At 32.0% G+C, this 23,067-nt stretch overlaps 1 pseudogene; it reads left to right on the top strand.

Annotated features, from left to right (window-relative positions):
- The window catches only part of LOC117922023, a 42,963-nt pseudogene that overhangs the window by 4,708 nt on the left and 15,188 nt on the right, over positions 1-23,067 (top strand).

Here is a 23,067-nt window from a genome sequence, read left to right as displayed (position 1 = left end):
TAATTAGATTGTTTTTTTAATTTCAAAATTATTTTTAAAAATTAAAAAATTCATGAAATAATTTAAAATTATTAATTATGTCTTATTTAGTATTTGAAAAGAAATAATAGATTATATATAGCAACATATTAAACCATATATAAAGATTATATATATTAATTTGAAAAGGAATAACATATTATATATATGATATTAAATAAAATTATAGGTTAATTTTATTTTATTTTTATAAAAAAAATACTATTTTGGCATATTCATAAAAATATTAACATCTTTATCATTTTTTGGGTTAAAAATTAATAATAAATATTTAAAATAATAATTTTTCATAATATTTTATTTAAATTGAATAATTAATAAAGTTTAACTTTTTAAAAATGAGTCAAAATTTTCATTCCATGTACTCATTTAGAATTGAATTCTCAACATAATATTATATAAAAAAAAATTATTTTATATGTAATTAATTAGATTGGTTTTTTAATTTCAAAATTATTTTTAAAAATTATAAAATTCATGAAATAATTTAAAATTATTAATTATATCTTATTTAGTATTTGAAAAGAAATAATAGATTATATATAGCAACATATTAAACCATATATAAAGATTATATATATTAATTTGAAAAGGAATAACATATTATATATATATGATATTAAAAAAAATTATAGGTTAATTTTATTTTATATTTATATAAAAAAAAATACTATTTTAGCATATGTTAGAAACATAAAAATATTAACATCTTTATCATTTTTTGGGTTAAAAATTAATAATAAATATTTAAAGTAATAATTTTTCATAATATTTTATTTAAATTGAATAATTAATAAAGTTTAACTTTTTAAAAATGAGTCAAAATTTTCATTCCATGTACTCATTTAGAATTGAATTATCAACATAATATTATAAAAAAAATTATTTTATATGTAATTAATTAGATTGGTTTTTTAATTTCAAAAGTTATTTTTAAAAATTAAAAAATTCATGAAATAATTTAAAATTATTAATTATATCTTATTTAGTTTATAAGATATATAGCAACAATATTTGAAAATGAATAACAAATTATATATAGCAACAATATTCAATTATATACAGAGATTACATATATTAAATTGAAAAGGAATAACATATCATATATATAGCAACAATATAGCAACAATATTAAACAATATTTGAAAATGAATTCATATATTAATTTATTACCTATCGGTCAAACCCCCTACCCTAACCTCCTACCCTTTGTTTCTTCTTCTTCCCCAGCAACACCGCGTTTTGCCTCTATCTTCTTTTTCTTCCCCAAAACAGCAACACCCCCTACACCGCAACACCACGAAGACGTTTTGCCCTCTTCTTCTTCTTCCCCAACACAACAACACCACGAAGATTCTCTGATGCACTAATGCAGCCCTCTGTCTCCTTCCCCAAACCACGAAGATGTAGCCTCTCGCTCTCAGACTATTGGACCACGATCTGCTACCTTCCACCAGGCACCTCACCAAAGATGAAGATTATAGACTTCGGCAATGGTGGATTTCTTCAACCGAGCCTTTTTTTAAAGGCTTTTGAAAGGGTCACGGACTCACAGGTTTGTTTCAAATCTTCACGGATTTTTTAAAAAATTTTCATAGGTTTCATAGGTTTTCTTTTGCAGAGGAATCTCTGATTTCTCTGAAAAATCAAGACTTGTTGTGGGGCTTTTTGCAGAGAATCTGTTGAATTTTTTTCCCCTAGTTGACTGAGTTAACTTGGAATATCGGTTGACTCATCCGAGTCCAACCGATTCAGGCCTAGTCTAGGTATCTGGTATCGGACTCGTCGCGGTCCACTTCGAGGTGGATACTACTTAGCCGATTTTTTGAACGCTGGTGAGAACTTTTGGAAAAACCGATATCAAGTTAAGCCCAGCAGCGACCTCCTTTGGCGGATGCAGGTGATTTGATCCCATCTATCTCAAGTCTTGATATCACAACAGATATTGATCTGTCATCTGCGTCCTAGATTGCAGTTTTACACTGAATATACATGTCTTCCATGCATACATACATCTTGTTTTATGTAGTCTAGCTACATAGCTTTTCTTATTTTGTTTCTTTTTGTTTGATTATAGCTGATGATTTGCATGAAGAAATGAACCTAAGAAAGAGCAAGTTATGGGGTCCTCTTTAGAATCTTGTTTTCACCTCCAAACAAATCAATTAGTCATTGTTTTTACACAACCAATTTTCCTAAAAGTTTAAATTTATAGCATTTGGACTCACAATATATGTGAGCTCATATATATGTAGCACTCTCTCTCATGCACTCTAACGCCCTCCCTCATGCATAGGGGCAAAGCCAAAAAAAATGAGTCTTAAGGGGAAAAATAGAAGATTCTACCACTTTGCTATAGGTTAACTTTATTCATTTTTTCTCCCTAATATTTTTGGTCTTACACGTAAACTTTTTAATAAATTGGGAAAAGAACATGTTGGTGAACACTTGACCTCCCATCAAATGAGGTGACCACACAAGAAGACCATATGAGGTTCATCTCCTAGTAAATGAGGCTACGATATCATAAAGAAGAAAAAAAAAAACAGAAGAAGATATATTAGGGATACTATAAGCATGATTTAAAATATTGGTAAATACAGACATATCAGTACTTGGATTTTACGGATATATCGGAAATATCGAAGAAATAGCGATGGATAATTTGAGAGAAATATCGATGAGATGAAAATTATGCAAAATTCATGAAAATATTTAGAAAAACTCCAAAAAATGATAAAATAAATAAAAATGCACATGTTAAAGTTCTTTTGTAAGTGTAATTGATATAGGTATGGTTAAGGAGAAAAAGATTAGTAAACAAGGATATACGAGTCTTAATATATAATTTATTATTTATTTTATCAAATTAATTTTAATTTATAAAACATTAGAACTTCATTATTATTATTTTCTTTATATTTTAGTTTTTTTTTTAATAAATTTATATTTTTAATATTTTAAAATAAAAAGATTCAAAATTAAAAGGATATATATAAAAATTTAAAAGTGATGTGATAGTAGTTTTTTAAAATAGGATGAATGATATAAATGACAATACATTTCATATTAAAATTATAATTTATTTAATTCAAATGCATTTAATAATGTAAAATAAATGATGACGCATATATGATTTTTTAATATATATATTTTTATATTTAACTATCATATAAATGATATAAAAAAAAAGAAGAAGTTTTGTTAAGAAAATTATAATATTGGTTTTTATACTTTTATAATCAATTAAATAAATTGGCCCAGTGGTAGCCAAGTTTCAACCCAAACATTTCGGCTTGGGTTCGATTCCGGTAAGCTCGCGACATTTCAAACCATGACTACAAGTAGGTGATTTTGGGTCTTGCCCTAGGTTGAGAGACCATCAACCAGATAGTTCAATAATGAGAGTGAGACCTATTGTAAAATCGAGTTTTGATATCATGTTGAACAACCAATATCCTAAAAAATTAAGTTTATAGGATTTGGACTCATAATAGATATTATACACATTAACAATTGTTACACCTATCTTGACTCTAATAGTCTCACTTAGCTTGGAACAATTGTAGGAATAGATGTTTACAATTGAGGTTAATTTACCTTTTCTTTTCTTTTAAACTTGTTTTTCACTAACTCCCATTTCATTTGGCCTAAAAAAAAAAAAAAAACTGCAGTTTTTGAGAGAATAATTTCAAACAAACAATACCACAAGTGAAGGTTGGGGATGGTGAAGCAATTACATATGAGACAGCCACAATAGCATTGAGAAGGGGTGCACATTTCTTTTCAGCCTTGCAGGCAAGTGATGGCCATTGGCCTGTAGAAAATTTTGGCCCATTGTATTTCCTTCCTCCCTTGGTGAGTCTACTCAAAATCATGAATATAGACCATTTTAACAGCCATTCTCAGTGGCATAATTTCATGGAAAATGCAAGTCATGTGTCTATACATTACAAGGCATCTTGACATTGTATTCCTCGGAGAATTTCTTAAAGAAATTCTTTGCTACCTATACTGCCATTAGGTACATATATTTTGAACCTAGTCATCATCCTAACCTCATAAATGGGTTTGGAGCTTTAAAGTAAGAAAATGGCTTATGCACATTGCAGAATGAAGATGGTGGGTGGGGATTTCATATTGAGGGACAAATCACCATGTTTTGTACAACCCTTAGCTACATTTGTATGCGTATCCTTGGAGAAGGGTGAGATGGTGGAAGAAATGATGCTTATGCAAGAGGGCATAAATGGATCCATGACCGAAGTGGAGTGACATCCATTCCCTCTTGGGGAAAGACTTGGCTTTCAGTATGGCCATTTTAAACACAAATTCATATTCATCCTATGTCATTTATTCTTGTGTGTTGGACTGAATCTTATATGAAATTGTTTCTTCCATGCAGCTATTTGGCTTATTTGACTGGTTAGGAAGCAACCCAATGCCCCAGAGTTTTGGCTCTTTCCTTCTTTTCTTCCTATGCATCCAGGTTTATGCTATGTCCACCAACTCAAGTTCTTGAATTTAACATCTACTTCGCACTTAATGTATTTTACATCTTAAGATCTTCTTGCATGGAATTTGGAATTTGTCACATTGACTCAGAACAAAGTAGGGACAAAAAGGATAAGCGAAAAGCTGAGCAACTTGAGCTTTATACAGTGATAAGAAGGCACATGAATACGTACAAATCCAACCTAGGACTGGTTTATTGGTCTTAAGGGTTTCCATTGCGATGTCTACCAAAACATCTTATACTAAAAAAGATTTTATTTTCCTCTCTTAGGTATTGCTTTGTCTTGGTCTATCTTATTTTCATTTGAGTCCTTAAATGCAGCAAGAATGTTTTGCTACAGTCGGATGGTTTACATGCCCATGTCATACTTATATGGTAAACGATTCATTGGCCCAATCACACCTCTTGTTCTAGAACTGAGAGAAGAGATCTTCCTTCAACCTTATAATGAAATCAATTGGAAGAAAGTACGACATCTTTGTGCAAAGGTAAGTTTTGACTTTTTATGGAAACAATTTCTTTTCCTCTGAATATGCTACGCATGCATGGAACACACATTCAAAATTGTTTATTGCAGGAGGATCTCTACTACCCCCATCCCCTAATGCAAGATCTACTATGGGATAGTTTGTACATATGTACCGAGCCTCTTCTTACTCATTGGCCCTTCAAAAAGTTGAGAAAGAAGGTTCTTGAAGTAACAATGAAACACATCCATTATGAAGATGAAAACAGTCGATACATTACCATTGGATGTGTGGAGAAGGTATTTTTTCAGTAATGGATAATGACTATTCAGACAATACGTCACTTCTTTGGGGTACTGATCGCTTAAATTGAACAGGTATTGTGTATGCTCGCATGTTGGGTTGAAGATCCAAATGGGGATTATTTCAAGAAGCACCTTGCTAGGATCCCAGATTATATATGGGTTGCAGAAGATGGAATAAAGATGCAGGTCAGAAGACAAGTTCAATCACTAATCTCCCAAATAGTTGTAGGAGAATTAGATAATATTTGTTGATCTTTTTCTTAAAAATTTTCAGGTATGCAAATGGTTTGAAGCTGCTTTTATCCCTTTCCTGCCTATTTGGTTTTGAAATTGTCGATTATTACAGAGCTTTGGTAGTCAAGAGTGGGACACTAGTTTTGCCCTTCAAGCACTGCTAGCTTGCAATATGACTGATGAACTTGGACCTGCACTCAAGAAAGGACATGAATTCATAAAGGAATCTCAGGTTTGATCTTGAATTCCATCATTTATTTCATTACTTCAACCAGAATCTACTTGGGTTTCTCATGGTCTATTTACTTCATACTGCCTGAAATCTTGAAGGTCAAGGATAATCCTTCTAGTGACTTTAAAAGCATGTACCGCCACATTTCCAAGGGATCATGGACATTCTCAGATCAGGATCATGGTTAGCAAGTTTCTGATTGCACTGTAGAAGGCTTGAAGGTAACTCTTTTTGCTCAAATACTTCAATTAAGTCGGGGCTTGCAGATTAACTAAAGTTACTTGGTTTCTTACTAAGTCCCCTCTCTGTCACAGTGTTGTCTCCTCTTTTCAATGATGGCACCAGAAATTGTTGGTATGAAGATGGAACCTGAACAACTATTTGATTCTGTCAACATCCTGCTTTTGCTGCAGGTGAGAATCATCTTCCTTACGCCATTTTCATGGTTGTCCCCTTCACAAAATAGGTCATAACTTCTTAGTAGCAATAACCCCCATTTTTTAAACCACTGTAGAGTAAAAATGGTGGTTTAGCTGCCTGGGAGCCTACAGGAGCTTCAGAATGGTTGGAGGTAAATTACTTCAACATGTTTAAGTAACTTCAATATTTCTACATTATCTCTCTCTCTTTCTAACTCTTTGTGTTCTTTGAATCTAAATCAATGCCAATCTCTTCTCTTTTCAGCTACTTAACCCCACTGAATTTTTTACAGACATTATCATCGAGCATGAGTAAGATTCTTGATAATTGACCAGCTTTCTTTTCTAACTTTCCTAGCTTTAACATCCTTGGAGACTAACGAAACAATGATGCAGGTATATTGAGTGCACTGCATCAGCAATTAAGGCTCTAGTTTCTTTTAAGAAGTTACACCCGGGACACAGGAAGAAGGAGATAGACAATTTCATCACAAATGCTGCTAAGTACATTGAAGACATGCAAATGCCTGATGGCTCATGGTATGTTTCTCAACTCCACTATTATTATTTCATTAGGGAAATATTTTTATATATATGCAGTGCAGATCCATTTAAACAAAGAAACATTTCACCAGGTATGGCAATTGGGGAGTATGTTTCACCTATGGCTCATGGTTTGCGCTTAAGGGCCTAGCAGCTACTGGCAAGACTTACCACAACTGTCTTGCTATTGGTAGAGCTGTTGAGTTTCTACTCAAATCACAAAAAGATGATGGTGGTTGGGGAGAGAACTATACTTCTTGCCCGAACAAGGTAATTTTTACATGCCACCCACTACTCTGCTTTCTGGTAGAAACATGGACAAAAACAAGTAATCCTTGTGCTTGGTGATATAGAAATATACGCCTCTTGAAGGAAACAAGTCAAATTTGGTACAAACCGGGTGGGCTCTGATGGAGCTGCTTTCTTCAGGGCAGGTTAGTTTTTACAGTTCCATCATCAATAAGCTTAACTTGGTCTTCTACATTATTTTCAGAATATGGCTTCTCCCCAAACATCTGAGTCTAGCCTTTCCTTTCTAACAGGCGGAGAGAGACCCAACACCTCTTCATAGGGCTGCAAAGCTGTTTATTAATTCCCAAATGGAAGATGGTGATTTTCCCCAACAGGTAGCTCACTTGAACATGAATAAAAGACAAAAGGAGCAACATTTTAACATGTTTTTGGGAAAGGAAAAATGATGTTCTTTTGTAGCTGATTATATATACTAGGTGGTAGTCTAAGCATTTAATCATCAATTATCTATGGCAGGAAATCACTGGAGCCTTCATGAAGAACTGCATGTTACACTATGCGACTTATAGGAATATTCTTCCATTGTGGGCTCTTGCACAATATGTAAGTGGGTGCCACTACCTTAAGGCTAGTTGCATTGCCATGTCGTCAAAGCATCTGTAGCATGGTTCAAAGTTGCATTATCGGTCACTGACTTAAAGGGTCCCGAGGCGTATCAGTCTTAGTGTATCAGCTTGGTATCGGACGATACATACGATAAGCTAATTCGAAAATTGAAAAAATTATAAAAAATATTATTTAAATCATTAGAAAAATATATACAATTAATTAAGCTCAAAAAATTAAGAAAATAAAATTGTCTCACATTTAACATTATTTAAATAGTTATAAAAGTATTCGCTCAAAGTTATTTATGATAATGATAATAAAAGAAAATTATTTTATTTCAAATATAATAACATTTTTACTAACAAACATATAATACAATAATCAATTCCATGTTGAATGATGAGAGGGTTCAAAATCATCATCATTAGTCCTACAATGAGTATACAAATTAGGATGGTAATTCTCATAGTGAGGATATGGTTGAAAGAGTTGTTCATAACTCAAATATGTTAGCTGAGATTTTTAGCTTGATGATCCATAATCAGGAAAATATGGTTTCGAAGGTTGTTCGGGATCAAGACCATATTGATAGTATCCAAAACCTCAATAAGCAAAGCTACTGCTACTAGAAGATTGATCATATCCATAGGAATCACTAGCTCGTGTTCCAGTATTTGAATATCCCTCTGGATGCATCATTAGAAATCAATCAAAATCATTTCTACTAAAAGTACTGGAAAAGCTATCGCGGTCTCTAAAGTTGTGATATGATCTATCATCTGCTCCTCTGAAATATGACCTTGATCCTATACCCAAGTTCTGTAAGTGCTCATCAATACGGTGATAATTTGATCTATGATAATCATACCCACTAGAATAATCATCATCGCTGGGAAATGTAGTTAGTCTTTCCAAATGCTTTCATTGTTCCTATATCCCTGGTCAATATTCATGATCTATGTCTTGTGTGGCATAGTAATTTTCATCTCCTTATGCCCATGACATGCTAGAATCTACTTGACTAACATAACCGCCCCCAGTGCTACCATCTCCTCTAGTACCCTCACCGGTGCCACCAACTCCTCTACTACCCCCACTAGTGCCACCACCCCGCCTACTGCCCCCATTGTCACCATCATCACTACTAGAACTTGAAGAAATTGTTCTAGGAGTCTTAACTTTACGACGAGAATCAATATCTCTTTCTTGTGTAGCATTATTTGTATGCCTACCAACTCTACGATTTATGGCACCATCATCTTCATGAACTGTTTCTCTACCTTCTTCATTAGGGGGAAGACCTTTATCCAACTAATCCAAATTATCGGATGATAAAATAGGCTCCTCTCCTTCTCGTATACACTCATCTAATATGTCATCATCATTAAAGATATGATTCAAATCAATTGGATTGTATAAATCTGCATTGTTTCGCTCTTGCATCAAATTCTTAGCTCGAAGTCGCATATTGTAGTGCACATAAACTAACTTATGCAACTTTTTCATTGCCAAACGGTTGCGCAACTTTGTGTGAATCAATAACCATGTGCTCCAATTTCTTTCACCACCTAATGAAGAACAAATTTGGCTTAAAATTTTAATAGCAATATTTTGTAGATGTGGACCTTCGTCGCCATAGTTGTTCCACCATTCAGCTATAATAAAGAAAATGCATACTTATTAACATTATGATATATTTAACAAAAAATGATGATAATTTCTTATTTGTAATAGACGTAAATGTATTAAGTACCTGGAAGAGATTGATTTATTGCTTTCTTTGTAAGTGCACTTCTAAATTCTCCTTGGTCGTCAACAAATAATTTTACCTACATTATTAACATTTTTTTTATTAATGCACATTACATATACAAAATGTATTATATAAAGGTCACAAACTATTATTATACCTCATTAATAGCTTTTGCTTGTCTATCCAAATCTGGCTCTAATATCTTGATAACCTCCTATAATCCAATTTTAATTTTTGGATGATTGTAAAAAATACATAAAGAATTTTTTTATTACCTATAGCATGCAAATGTCTGTGCAATTGACCTTCTCACCTTCTATCAATGACTTCCCAATAATTTTCCCATTGCTTGACCAATGCCTTGATAGTCAATTTAGCTTTATCCATTGCTTTATAAATGATTGATAGTGTGGATTTTTTATCTTGATCAACCAATTTCAATACTTTGACAAGAGGTTCCATGATGGTTTGAACTTCCCCTGCCTTCTTCCAAAATTGATCAGTTAAGATTAGGTTGGATACCTTATCTCTTAGACTTTTTTTGCTCCTATCTTTATTCAATTCACACCACTCATTTGTTGTGCACATTCTCTTCAAATCAGCCTCATAACATATAAGACTCTCAAGTGAAATGAATTTAGTGGCAAAATGGGTTATTCCTGGCCTTAACAGATTTGTATCCTTGGTGAACACTTTCATCAAATTCACTACTTTCAAGCTATTATAAATAAATCCTGTGATCATCTTTGCTTGATCTAATGTCTCCTTAATCTGCTTCATGCTTGCAATATCTTCAATCATTAAATCAATACAGTGGGCTGCACAAGGAGACAAAAACAAACGCTTCTGCTTCTCCATCAACAACATATCGGCTGCTTTAAAACTTGCCTCATTATCAGTGACTACTTGAACAACATTTTCCTCCCCAACCTTCTCTACAACTTTATCCATAAGGGAAAATATGTAGTATGTTGTCTTAGGTATGTTTGTAGTGTCAACTGAAGAATGGTATATCATACTTCTATCACAATAAATCATGAAATTGATGATAGGCTTTCTAGTCCTAAAACTCCAACCATCATAGATGATTGTGCACCCATATATATATAGGCCATTTAGCCTTCAATGTTGTTATATATACCTCAAGCTCTTGCACCTCCTCTTCCAAATAAGTATTTACAATTTGGTATCCCGTAGGACCCTTGATGCCTGGACCTGCTTCTGCTATGGTATCAATCATTAATTGATAGTAAGGCTCACTGTCAATTGCATTAAAGGGTATTGCATTAAAGAAAAAGAATTTAGAAATAGCTTTACCCACTTTCTTCACGCCTTCAGTAGAAAACAAGTTTTTTTTATTGATTTCTGATTTGATGGGAACATCTAAGGATCAATTCCTTTTGGAGGTATACTAGCTCATTCTCTTACACTGAAGCTACGTGTCAGTCCGTGCTTAATCCTAGCATCAGAAGGTTGTGAGGAACTAGCACCCTTCTGATGCTCTTGCCTACATTAAAAAATTCGATGACTTTCTTTCATTGCTTGTTTCATTTGTCTTCTTTCAAAATCAACCATAGCAACTTCCTCAATTTCATCATTAGAATCACCCTCATCAATTTCATAGAAATTTTCTTTATTTAAGGAACTCAAAATTCGTTCCTTTGTTTTTTTTCTTTAACTGTGCTTTTTCTTTTGAAGTATCATACATATTTGTCTAACACTATGTGATACTTCTACCAGTACACGTGGACATCCTTCCACTTGTCCGGATATATGTGCGATGTGTTGCTTTAATCTTGTTATATCACCATGTATAACTTTCCCACAATATTTACACTGTGGTTCTACTACAACCAATAGGTTCCGCATGCTCCCAACCAATATCATGTTTTTGAAGCCATTTTTAAATTTTAACCTAACCATGTATAAAAGGAAAACAACTTACTTTTCAAATTAAATATATATAAACACAATTATATAATAATTTTAATATTCAATTTTCCACTCATTTATATGTTTCATATTGTTACCATATAACAATAAATTTTACTAAAAAAGCAATAAACACGATTTCACCTAAGTTCACCATCTTTTATTTTTCACTTATTTATATGTTTTTTTTAATTAAAATAAATAATAGTTAAATAAATGAATAATTTTATAAAACAAAATTCTTTTTAAAAAAAAATGTTTTGATAATTATTGATTTCCTATTGTAATTTAATTGTAGAATATTATAAAATAAAAAATCTACACGATATAATGAAGTAAAATTGATTCAAATATAAATATAATTTATCTATACCATGTAAATGCATACAGTTCAATCTGTATTATTAAATCATTATTTTTATAGTTATGATTATTTAAAAAAAATTTCTTTAAATAATTATTAATTTTCTAATGTAATTTAATTTTTCAATATTATAAGATAAAAATATAATTTAAAAATAAAATATCTATACCATATAAAGTTTACCATATAAATGTATTTTATATTAAGAGATATAATTTCTATACCATACAAAAATAATTTAGTGAACCATTTTATTGTTTTGATAATTATTGATTTCCTATTGTAATTTAATTGTAGAATATTATAAAATAAAAAATCTACATGATATAATGAAGTAAACTTGATTCAAATATAAATGTAATTTCTCTATACCATGTAAATGCATACCCTTCAATTCGTATTATTAAATCATTACTTTTTTAGTTATGATTATTTGAAAGAAAAAAAAAATTGTTTTAAATAATTATTAATTTTCTAATGTAATTTAATTTTGCAATATTATAAGATAAAAACATAAATTAAAAATACATTATTTATACCATATAAAGCTTACCATATAAATGTATTTTATATTTAGAAATATAATTTCTATACCATACAAAAATAATGTAGTGAACCAATTTATTATTTTGATAATTATTGATTTCCTATTGTAATTTAATTGTAGAATATTATAAAATAAAAAATCAACATGATATAATGAAGTAAAATTGATTCAAATATAAATTTAATTTCTCTATACCATGTAAATGCATGCCCTTTAATTCGTATTATTAAATCATTACTTTTATAGTTATGATTATTTAAAAAAAAAATTGTTTTAAATAATTATTAATTTTCAAATGTAATTTAATTTTGCAATATTATAAGATAAAAACATAAATTAAAAATAAAATATTTATACCATATAAATGTATTTTATATTAAGAAATATGATTTCTATACCATACAAAAATAATTTAGTGAACCAATTTAATATTTTAAGATAAAAAAATCACATAATTTAATAAATTAAAAATATAATCTCTATATAAAATAAAAACATTATATATAAATATATTTAATATCATCATAATATTATCATTATGAATTCTCCAATTTCATATAAACATTACTTTTCAATTCTTCAATTTCATAACATTACATCTAAACATTACTTTAAACTGTATACATGAATTTCCTAATTTTACCAATTTAAATACATGTAAATCAATTTAATATTATAAAATAAAAAATTACATAATTTAATAAATTAAAAATATAATCTCAACATAATAAGGTAAATCAAATTTCAAATATATTTTTAATTGATTCAAATTATGTAATTTTTTTAATCTAATCTCAAATTGTGAATCAAATTAGCCAGTAAAATATAATTTACCAATTTATATGATTTGATTCAATAAATTAAAAATATAATCTCAACGTGGTGTGGCTATGGCAGTGTGGGTGTGTTGATTTAAATAAGGTAAATCAAATTTTACCTTTATTTGTTGGCTTGTCTTCCCCAAGGACCCAACATACCACGATTTGCCCACTATATTCCCCAACACACCACGTTCTGCAGACTGTCAGACCTTCTCCAACACACTGACTACTACCACACAATCACAATTGGAGGGAGAAGGGTTGCCTTGCTGGGATCCAGTCACCGTTGCGGCACCGACGGCTTACCAAATCAGAGATTTCTCTTTTTAAAGGCTTTTGAGAGGGTCACAGGTTTGTTTCAAACTTGTTTTTTTCTTCTCATTTGATGTTGTGGTTGAAAGATTGGGTTCGTGAATCATGGATTCATGGGTGTTTTCTTTTGCATAGGAATCTCTGATTTCTCTAAAAATTTTAATTCTTGTTGTCATGGGAAAGGAGAGGGAATCTCTTAATTAGGTTTTTTTTTTTTTTTTTGTCGAGTCGGCCGAGTTAACTTAGAATATCAGCCGAGTCATCCAAGTCCAACCGATTCAAGGCCGAGTCTGGGTATAAATTTGTATCTGGTATCAGACTCATCGCAGCTGACGTCGAAGCGGATACGACTCGGCCAATTTTTTGAACACTAATCTATAGGAGAAAAGCTTAGATAATGTTGAGTAACATCAATGCCTTTGAGTAATGTCAAGTAAATGAAAGGTTTATCTACGATACAGTTAAGTATTTTGAAGAATAGTTTGTGTAAGAGAATAAAACAATAGCTGACCCTTATTAAATTAACATCGTTGTGCAGAATATATATACAAAAATGGGTAGAAAATGAAAGACAGGTCAACTACTTCTGCTTAAGTTTAGCTAATCAATTGCGTCACGTTGATATAAATGGAAAGAATAAATCTTTTCCTATTTTATAAGGGAAACAACAGCTGAATGATTATGCAAAAATAATCTAGCCATTGGCTCCTTGAATGAATATTATGGTAAAGGGCAGATCCATTGGAATAGCCCTATTGTGGACTTACATTTTTTACGTGCGTCCTCACTCGATGATGACTCGTTTTTTAGTGAAAAACTTTTTTTTTTTTTTTAAAGGTGGAGTCACCACTTATTTTATTTTATTTTTAAATGGAAAACAAAATAAGAAATAAAACCCTGAGAGTGACTTTTTATTTGAAAAAACGTGTCTTTGAATACCAGAGTCTATGGTCAAGAATCAAGTTACCTATTGGGAATGTATCATACGATAGCACCCCTCTAAGGCCTAAATAAAGGTCTCTACTAATGAGTTGAGACAACTATGACAATTGATTTGTAAATTAGTGGATACCAAAGAAATAAGTAATATACAATCAAGACAATGGTGAAATCATAATTTGCATCACTCAAATGAACCATGCATTAAAAAAAATCAAACAAAGGAAGGAGAGGAACATACCTTAATAACATGTATAGTGCTTTCATAAAATCAACGAGGGTTAGTTCACAAGCAATAAAAAATAGACATGAAAAATCTTAGTAAAAATCTATCATCATACATAATGCATCCACTACTCCAATAAAGGAATGAAAAATTAAAAAAAAAACCAAGTAACAATTGTCATGTAAATTCAATACACTTTTAGTATGCATACAATTTTAAAATGAATTTAATTAAAATATTCAATAAGGGTTTATCGTGCAAAAAAAAAAAAAATCACTTATCATATACAATATGTCTACAATATATAACAATGGTCCAAAAGATTTTAAAAAGTGCAAAAAGTGGTGAAAATAACAAATCATGAAAAATACTCAGAATTGGGTCAAAAAATAAACATTCTCAAAATAAATCATAAATAAATACCTAGAGGTGTCTAGATTACAATACAATCATAAATCAATTAACCATTCATCAACTTCTCATTAATATATCATCAACAATCAAAGTGGCCTTCATTATCGGATATGCAGGAAAATTAATAAAGAGATGATCAATTGATTGGAAAAAAATTAATGTATATAGATAAGAATAAATTAAAAATTAATATTTTTATTCATAAACCTAATCCTCCCCCACCAAGTTTATTGACTTTATTGGGTTTTCTCCATGTGTAAAATGACTTCAAATTCAATAAAATTTCACGTGTTAGGTTTATTAACGAGTTTTAGAGCTCAAAAACCAAATCAAGTAATCCCAAAATTTCACAGATCGAAAGTGGCCTAAAATGACTATTCGCAGGTTCTCCTTTGCGCATAATTATATATTTTTATTAAATAAATAAACTTTATTTAAATAAAATTAATGCATTGGATTGTTTGATTTAGAAATATATCGATTCCATAAAATTTTATTGCAAAGACACCTGCTGGTCATGCAATCACCATCCTTATATCAGAGGCTCCATAAAGGTAAGACAAGCTTTTCGTTGAAATAAAATATATCAATAAAAAATACTTGAGAGTCCCAAAATTCCACAAACGTGGTGAAAAAATCCATAATACTTGAAGTGGGTGAAAAATGAATTCATAGAAGTGATGGGGGTTGGTGACTTGGTGTTGTGCTTCTATATGAATGAGTGATTCCCACCTGGAACTCGCCATTCCAAGTTTCTGAAGTTTCTCTCTTCTCTGCCCACCCAGCGCCTATCTCTCTGTCCTTGGTCTGTATCATTTTAACTAAATTTTATTGCAAAGAAAAGCTTGTCTTACCTTTATGGTGATTGGATGATCAGCAGGTGTTTTCGGAAGGGAGACACACATATTTGTAAACTTAGATATATATAGAGATATATCTCTTCAGTTTGGTGAGTTAGAAAATGTGGAAGCTCAAGGTTGCAGATGGAGGCAATGATCCCTACATCTACACCACCAACAACTTCGTGGGAAGACAGATATGGGAGTTATCATGGTGTATGATGGAGGCAATTCACCAGACTCTATGGTGTATGATGGTCAAATGAGAACACTTAAAATTAGGGGAAAAATCCTCAAACATTCTGTGTTCACTGATTCACCAATGTAAAGTTTATTTGCTAACAACCCAAAAAAGTAACACAGCTTAGTCCTTTCCCCATATATTTTTTGTGAACATAGTAATAAGGAATGATACTAGAACTCTCAAGAAGGCTCCTCAATGCTTCCCACTTCATCATCTGATGCGGGCCAAACATTGAAAAATCTCCATTCACCACTTGCACCATAAACAAGAGCGCCATCAAGTAAAATGTTGGCAATGGAATCCAACAAGCCTTCCTTGGGAGAACAATTTCCACTCTTTTCATATGAGGATAGTAAAGGTAAGAAAGAGCCTAAAGCGTTGACTCCTTGCCATTTCCATGTGTACAATATTTCAACAGCAAGCCAGGATCGAGAATAAAAATGAGAGGTAGACAATATTTTTTATTTTTTATTTATTTATGTATTTATTTTTTTATGCTTCCTCGGTTGAATTTGGAGTGTTAGAAACATAACCAATATCAACTCTATCAATAAATATTAAGACAATATTTATTTTTTTATGATCAACTTCTCGATTATAGCAACAAACTTGTGACTCCCAGATGTATTAGTCTTAATAGAAACTTTAATTTTCAAGGAGGCTGATCTTTTTACACAGCCAGAATTTGGCATGATCCACAAAGGCCACACATCACTATTAGCTAGAAACAGGTCCAATATCAATGTATGGATTCGATTCTCGATTATTGTACTGTGGGCTATCGTGTGTTTTTTGGGTTTTGGCCTTGGGGATTCAAGTTGGAACTATCTTTTTCCAGACTTGGCAACACAAACTTGGGTTGTTGATGAGTTAGCTTCCTTTGGGTTTTCAGCAGAACAACCCAATTGCTCAGTTAATTTCAGGTTCTGACCAGCTATGACATCAAGGCCATGGATTTTACATGTTTGTTCCTAGATGGCACTTTCTTGCTCTTAACAGAGTTATTCTCTTGCTCACTTGTCATAGAAATAACTTTAGTCTCCAATAAATACCCAGATTTATCATGCAACTTCCAAATTATGTGACTTGCAGTAGATATACTTCCTTTAGAAGCCAAAACTTCATAATTCACCTCTGCCTTTCCCATTCTAGCTTGGACTGCATCCCCACTCTGTAATGAATTAGAGAAGTCCCCATTATTGATTGTCATGCTCATATAACATATTTGGAATCCAATTCTTTCGCGTACTCCAAGGACTCCACAGGAAGGGCTTTAGAAACATCAGTTGAGACATTTTGACTTTGTGAAGTTTCATGAAGGGATTTGTCAAAGCCTACCAGCCCGTCCCATGAATAGGATCCGTTGCATCCAAGATCGTTGGACTGCAGTGTTCTAGTGCAAGAACAATAAGCAGGTAGGCATGAGCTTCTCTATCTTTCAAACCTCATGTCCAAGTTCCAACATAGCAGCCATCAATTCGTAACTGCTTCTCAAAGGAGCAATAGACATGTAGTATTTCAGAAAACTGGGCAAAATGATTTTAGAAACTTGTGAGACTTTAACTTTCTATTCCTTTTCAGCTATGAAACTGTGTCTCAAAATGTTAGCAGGTAGGGTTACCAAGGGGAAATTGATCAGAACTGGAAACCTTCTCAAACCTGAAACCCAACCATTACCAGATAATTCAAACTCTACTACAAGTTGATCATTCCCCTTTTCGATTGGAAGACATCCTCAAATGCCCTTCCTTTTCATGTGTAGTTTGTGCACCAAAATTATCGATGACAGTGTTCAGAGAGTAAGGCTCATCATGGCAAGCCTTTCTCTCATAAGGCTTAATTATTCTCTAGTTGCAGCTTCGTTCACAGCATCAGTAACCCTTTACTTGACATAACCCTCCAAAACCCCTTCATTATTCTAAATTAGTTCAAGATGCCCCCCAATCTGTAGAACATCAAGATGGTATTCAGCTTCCCATTCCTTCTCTCAGCGATCTCAATTTCCTTCGAAGTCTGGTATGTGCCTTTCAACTATTGCATGAACACCAGTATACTGAGCAGGCTTCAGAACTGCTCTCTGGCCAACAACATTCAAAGTCATTCATATCTCAACTATCTGATTCATAGTCCACATGAAGAGAACAGCAAGTGACCAAATGATGCCAGCTTGTCATTAAATTCACTGTCAGCCTCATTTTCTTAATAATCTGGTCAATCTTGGTATCATCAATCTCAACATGTACGCCACTAGCCTCCTTTACACTTTTAATGGAATTCTCTCCCCTACCAATAACACGCCCAATCTTGTCAAATGGGCACAAAACTCTTATAATTAACTCATGATCGTGATGCTCCATAACCAGAAACTACAGGTAGGTTGAATTAAGAATAACCCCGAAGTTCTGGTACATGTGTAGCAGCTAAGACAGGAGGAATAGATCTAGCAGACACTAGAGTCTGCACTAGGATAGAATCCACCAGCAGGATATTTAAGGACATCTGAAGGGATAATGATGTTGGGAGGGGCTTTTGGTATAGTAGTGTCAAGAGGAATTTCTTCTCTAGGAGTGAACTTGTACATGATTGCAGAAATTGCAATGCAGAATGGATTTAAACGAAAACAGAGCATGATCAAATTCAGGCGTGGGTCAAAAATTTCAGAAGACATCAATGACACATAAAAGAATCAAAATCAAAATAGGGCAAAGAAGTAAATGACCAATCTCAGCAAAACAACTTGTGGCCCGTAACGTCCACACCAATCAGCAAAATTGAACATTCTGAAACAACCAAATGGAGGAATCGCATATGGGTAAGAACACCGAGAGTAACAAGAAGCGTACCTGGACAGTCTTGATAGTAATCTCTTGGCTTCCGACTATCGTTCTTCCCAAAATCCTTCCAAAACCAGTGAATCACCTGTTTTTTTCTCTTTCCCACGAAGACAATAAAAAAATCCTCCTCTCCACAGCATACTTTTTTTTTACGTATATACATGTCAGCCCTCAAAAAGAACCCCAAATCTGCTGGAGGAAAATCCACTCATTTCTTCCTTTCTTTTTTTCATTTTTTGTTATCTCTGTTTTCTTTTTAAAAGGAAACTTTCCTTTCTTCTACCAAAAAAATATCTGCTACTTTCCTTTCTCCAAGATTCCGGTGATCCTCCTTCCAAATAAATGGCAACCCATTTCTTCATGCCCAAAAAACCAAGAAATATGATTTAGAAAACTTATAATAAAATAAAATAAAAATAATAAATAAAGTCATACAAGCCACACAAGTCATGCAGGCCATGCAATTATTCAAGTCATATATATAAAAAGTGAGTCTAGAAGTGCCTAGATGGCCTAATGAGTCTTAAGTGTCTAAATGGGCCTAAGGTGGTGCCTAATGGGTCGGGTATACCTATACGGGCATATGGTGAGACTAGGTGAGCCTAACTAAGTCTAACTTAAAGTGCACCTAAGTGAAGCTTAATCTAAACTTGATGGGCAGCCAAGGTCATAATGTGGAGCCGGATAAACCCCTCAACCAAAATCCCCAAAGTGGATCAGAAAATATAAGTAGTATGAGTAGCCATGGGCCACCAAGAGACTACTGTGGAGTACTGAAAGAGCATTTAAAGTCATGTGCTATAAGGACAAAATGAAGGGTCTATAGTGTAGGAAAAATGATTTTTTAAATTTTTTTTTTTATCCTACTTAGGAATTGGTTTTCAACATATCAAGATCCTAAAATTAAATTTAAGAAGTCTATATTAAGGAAAAAATTTATCAAAACAAATTAAAGATGACACAAATAATTTAATTTCACAAAACAAATTCGGATATCCAAAATAGAGTGAAAAATAGACTTTTTGAAAGATTGGTTTATATCTCGTAATTGGAAAATGATTTTGGACTCAAATAAAATTCTATCAACATCGTTGAGAAGTCTAAAACATCATACAATTATAAGAAACATTTTAGAAAGAATATAAATAACCTGAATCAAAATTTTCATTACAAAGGTTCAGTAATTCTAATAAAATGACAACAAAGTGAACAATCCAAACATCACAATAAAAACAAATAGCCAAAAATAAAACAAAGGCAACAAAAATCAAATAGAGGATCTCTTAGCCATTATCATATATTATCAAAGGGCCTTAATCAAGATAAAATAACCCTAATCTCAATTCTAATAGGCATCAATCAACATGAGATCAATTAACTATTCATCAACTTCTCATTAATATGTCATCAACAACAATCAAAGTGGCCTTCATTATCTACCCCAAACTAAGAGAATTCCTATACTTAAACATGATGGAAGAAAAAAAAATTAGAAGAGAGATAATCATAATTGAGATATGCAAGAAAAAATAAATCGTACTTTTCTTCTCAAAGATTGCAAGCTTACTTCATTCTTGTCTCCCTACATTGAGTCTCACCTTCTTTATTTTCAAAACTCCAACTTTTCTTCTCAGGGTGCTTCATTGTTTCTTCAAGATCAATTGGTGGCAACCCCAGGTCCCTCTCTCAATGGACAAGATGGGAAGATGGGAATGGCTCCTTCTTCCTCCAAAAAGCTCTCAAAACCCCACCTTTCTTTCAATGATGTGATTCTCTATTTAAGCTAATTCTATACCTAAAATTTGTTATGAAATTTACTCCTTGATAAAAATTGAGTCAGGAAAAGTTGTCATTATATGAAGTGTAACCTTTTTGTTAGCTTTCTATAACTTCAAGAGTCAACTCATTTGGATATCTTTAGCGAATGTTATGCAGAAAGTAATAAAACTTGTTCAACATATGATGGGAAAGCTCACTGAAACCTTGTCACAAAATTTACTCCTTGATAATGATTGATTGAGGAAAATTTATCAAAGATGAAGTTTTGTCCTTTCTATTAGCTTTCCATAGCTTTAAGAATAAACTTATTTGGGTATCTATAACAAAATTTATGCCCAAATTACTAAATTTTGTTCAACATATGTGTGGACCCGCATTTCTCATGTGCACCCCCATTTGATTGGCGAGACTCGCTTTTTATTTGGTGAAAAATTATTTTTGGAAAAGTCGAAGTCGCCATTTATTTTATTTTATTCTAAAAGGAAAAATAAAACAAGAAAGAAAACCCTAAAAAAGTAACTCCATAGTTTTTGGAAAGACGTGTATTTGAAAAACCCGAGTCTAGGTCCGGGGATCAGGTTATCTATTGGGAAGGTACCTTTAAAAGGTAGCACCCCTTTAAGCCATAAAGAGGTCTCTACTGACTAAGTCGAGGGGAATGTGACAATTAATTAATTTATTGAAGGTACCTTGGTAGACTAAGGTGATTTTAGAATTAACTTGCCAAGCAAAAAAAAAAAAAAAAAAGTCAAATCATGATCACAAAAGTCAAAGTGTGTACCTGTATTGCTTCTCAAGTACTATCATAAAACATCAAAGTTAATATAGAAATATAGTACACAACATGTATTTTGTCCAAACAAATCTAACATACATCGAAGCACCCAAGGATAGAATCAGACATATATATGGCTTGCAACAACATGCATGTTCATAAAATTCTGAAAAAGTAAGTGATAGAGAGCGTACCTAGATAGCATGCATAATTTATAAGATTCCTCCAAAAATGTTAGAATGGTTAGGACAAGTATGAATTATATAACATATTAATTATGTCTAATACACAGTACCAAAGCCAAAATTGAGCCAAGGTAAGTAAAATGACTCCAAAAATAAATAACCAAATCAAGCAATGTACAAGATCATCAACAAGCCATTAGAAAATGGAGCATAAAAAAAAAAAAAATTTCTAAAAAATGTCTTAGAGTGGAATTTAATTACAAAAAATTTCAGGAAACAACTCCTACCCATCTAGATCAACATACCAAAAGACAGATTGCAACAAAGACACTTAAAGGTTTTACAAAGTCCGAATTACATAAGAAAAATTGACATGCATAAACGAATTTAAAAAAAATAAATGATCACATAAAATCATAAAAAAAATTACACACATATTTCAAAGTGTCTATATCACATAAAAAATGAATCCGAGGTCGAATAGTACTCAAAAATATTTTTAAAATACTCAAGCTAATCAGATGTCCAGAATTCAGCATGTGTAGTAGGTACGACTTTGAAAAACCATATCTCCCTCAAAAAGGCATATTTTTTTTTAATATTTTATGTGTCTAATATCAATTTCAAGAAGCCTAGAATTGAGAAAAAAAATATTGAATCAAATTTAAAAAGTTGTCTGGTATTTTATTTTTGCAAAAAGGTCTCGGGTGCCCAGAACTGGGTGAAAACAGAGCCAACCTAAAGACTCGTATATATCTTCTATTCCAGAATGACTTTCTAACTTAAACGAAACTTTAAATTTCAAGTTCAAGAAGTGAGGAAAGTCATACAAGTTTTGGAAATTTTTTTAAAAACATTTCAAAGTTGCTAAAATGAATTCTAATTCTAAAGGGTGAATGGCTAAGTGAAAACTAGTAACAAGGAAGAGTTTTGAAAAAATTTCTTATGTAGGGGTTTCACCAATTCCCCAATTGGTATACACGGATCAAGCCTAGGATTATCCCATTTATTTGGAACCATAAGCTTTGATTCATGTTTTACTTAAAACCAAATTTTTCATTGAAAATTGAGAAAGATGCAAACCGATCAAGAAATGGTTGCATATTATTTTAAGAAAATGAGATTTTAATCCTGAGGACTCTGAATGAATTTTTAAAATAGATTTTTTAAAAGGGGCATTTTGAGAAAGGTATTTTATTGTAAAATAAAAGAAAGTAATTTGGAAAACAATAAAACACGAGAAACAAACTACCAAGCCAAACAAAAGAAAAACAAAATTATAAAATGTAATTTTTTTTACAATCGAGCAAACTAAAATGGTGATAATGGAGGCCAATCTTCACTATTTTCTGATAGCCTCCAAAAAGTAAGTTTTACCAGAGACTACCTAAGCAATAAACTATTCAAACTTAAATCAATTAAATTAATGACTAATATTCAAGAAACATATCAATTAAGAGTAATAATAACGAATTAGCACGTGATCG

Source organism: Vitis riparia, chromosome 9 (assembly GCF_004353265.1).
Source record: "Vitis riparia cultivar Riparia Gloire de Montpellier isolate 1030 chromosome 9, EGFV_Vit.rip_1.0, whole genome shotgun sequence".
Classification (NCBI taxonomy): Eukaryota; Viridiplantae; Streptophyta; class Magnoliopsida; order Vitales; family Vitaceae; genus Vitis; species Vitis riparia.
Note: the sequence above shows the minus strand (reverse complement) of the source record. Positions and strands in the feature narration are given on the sequence as shown.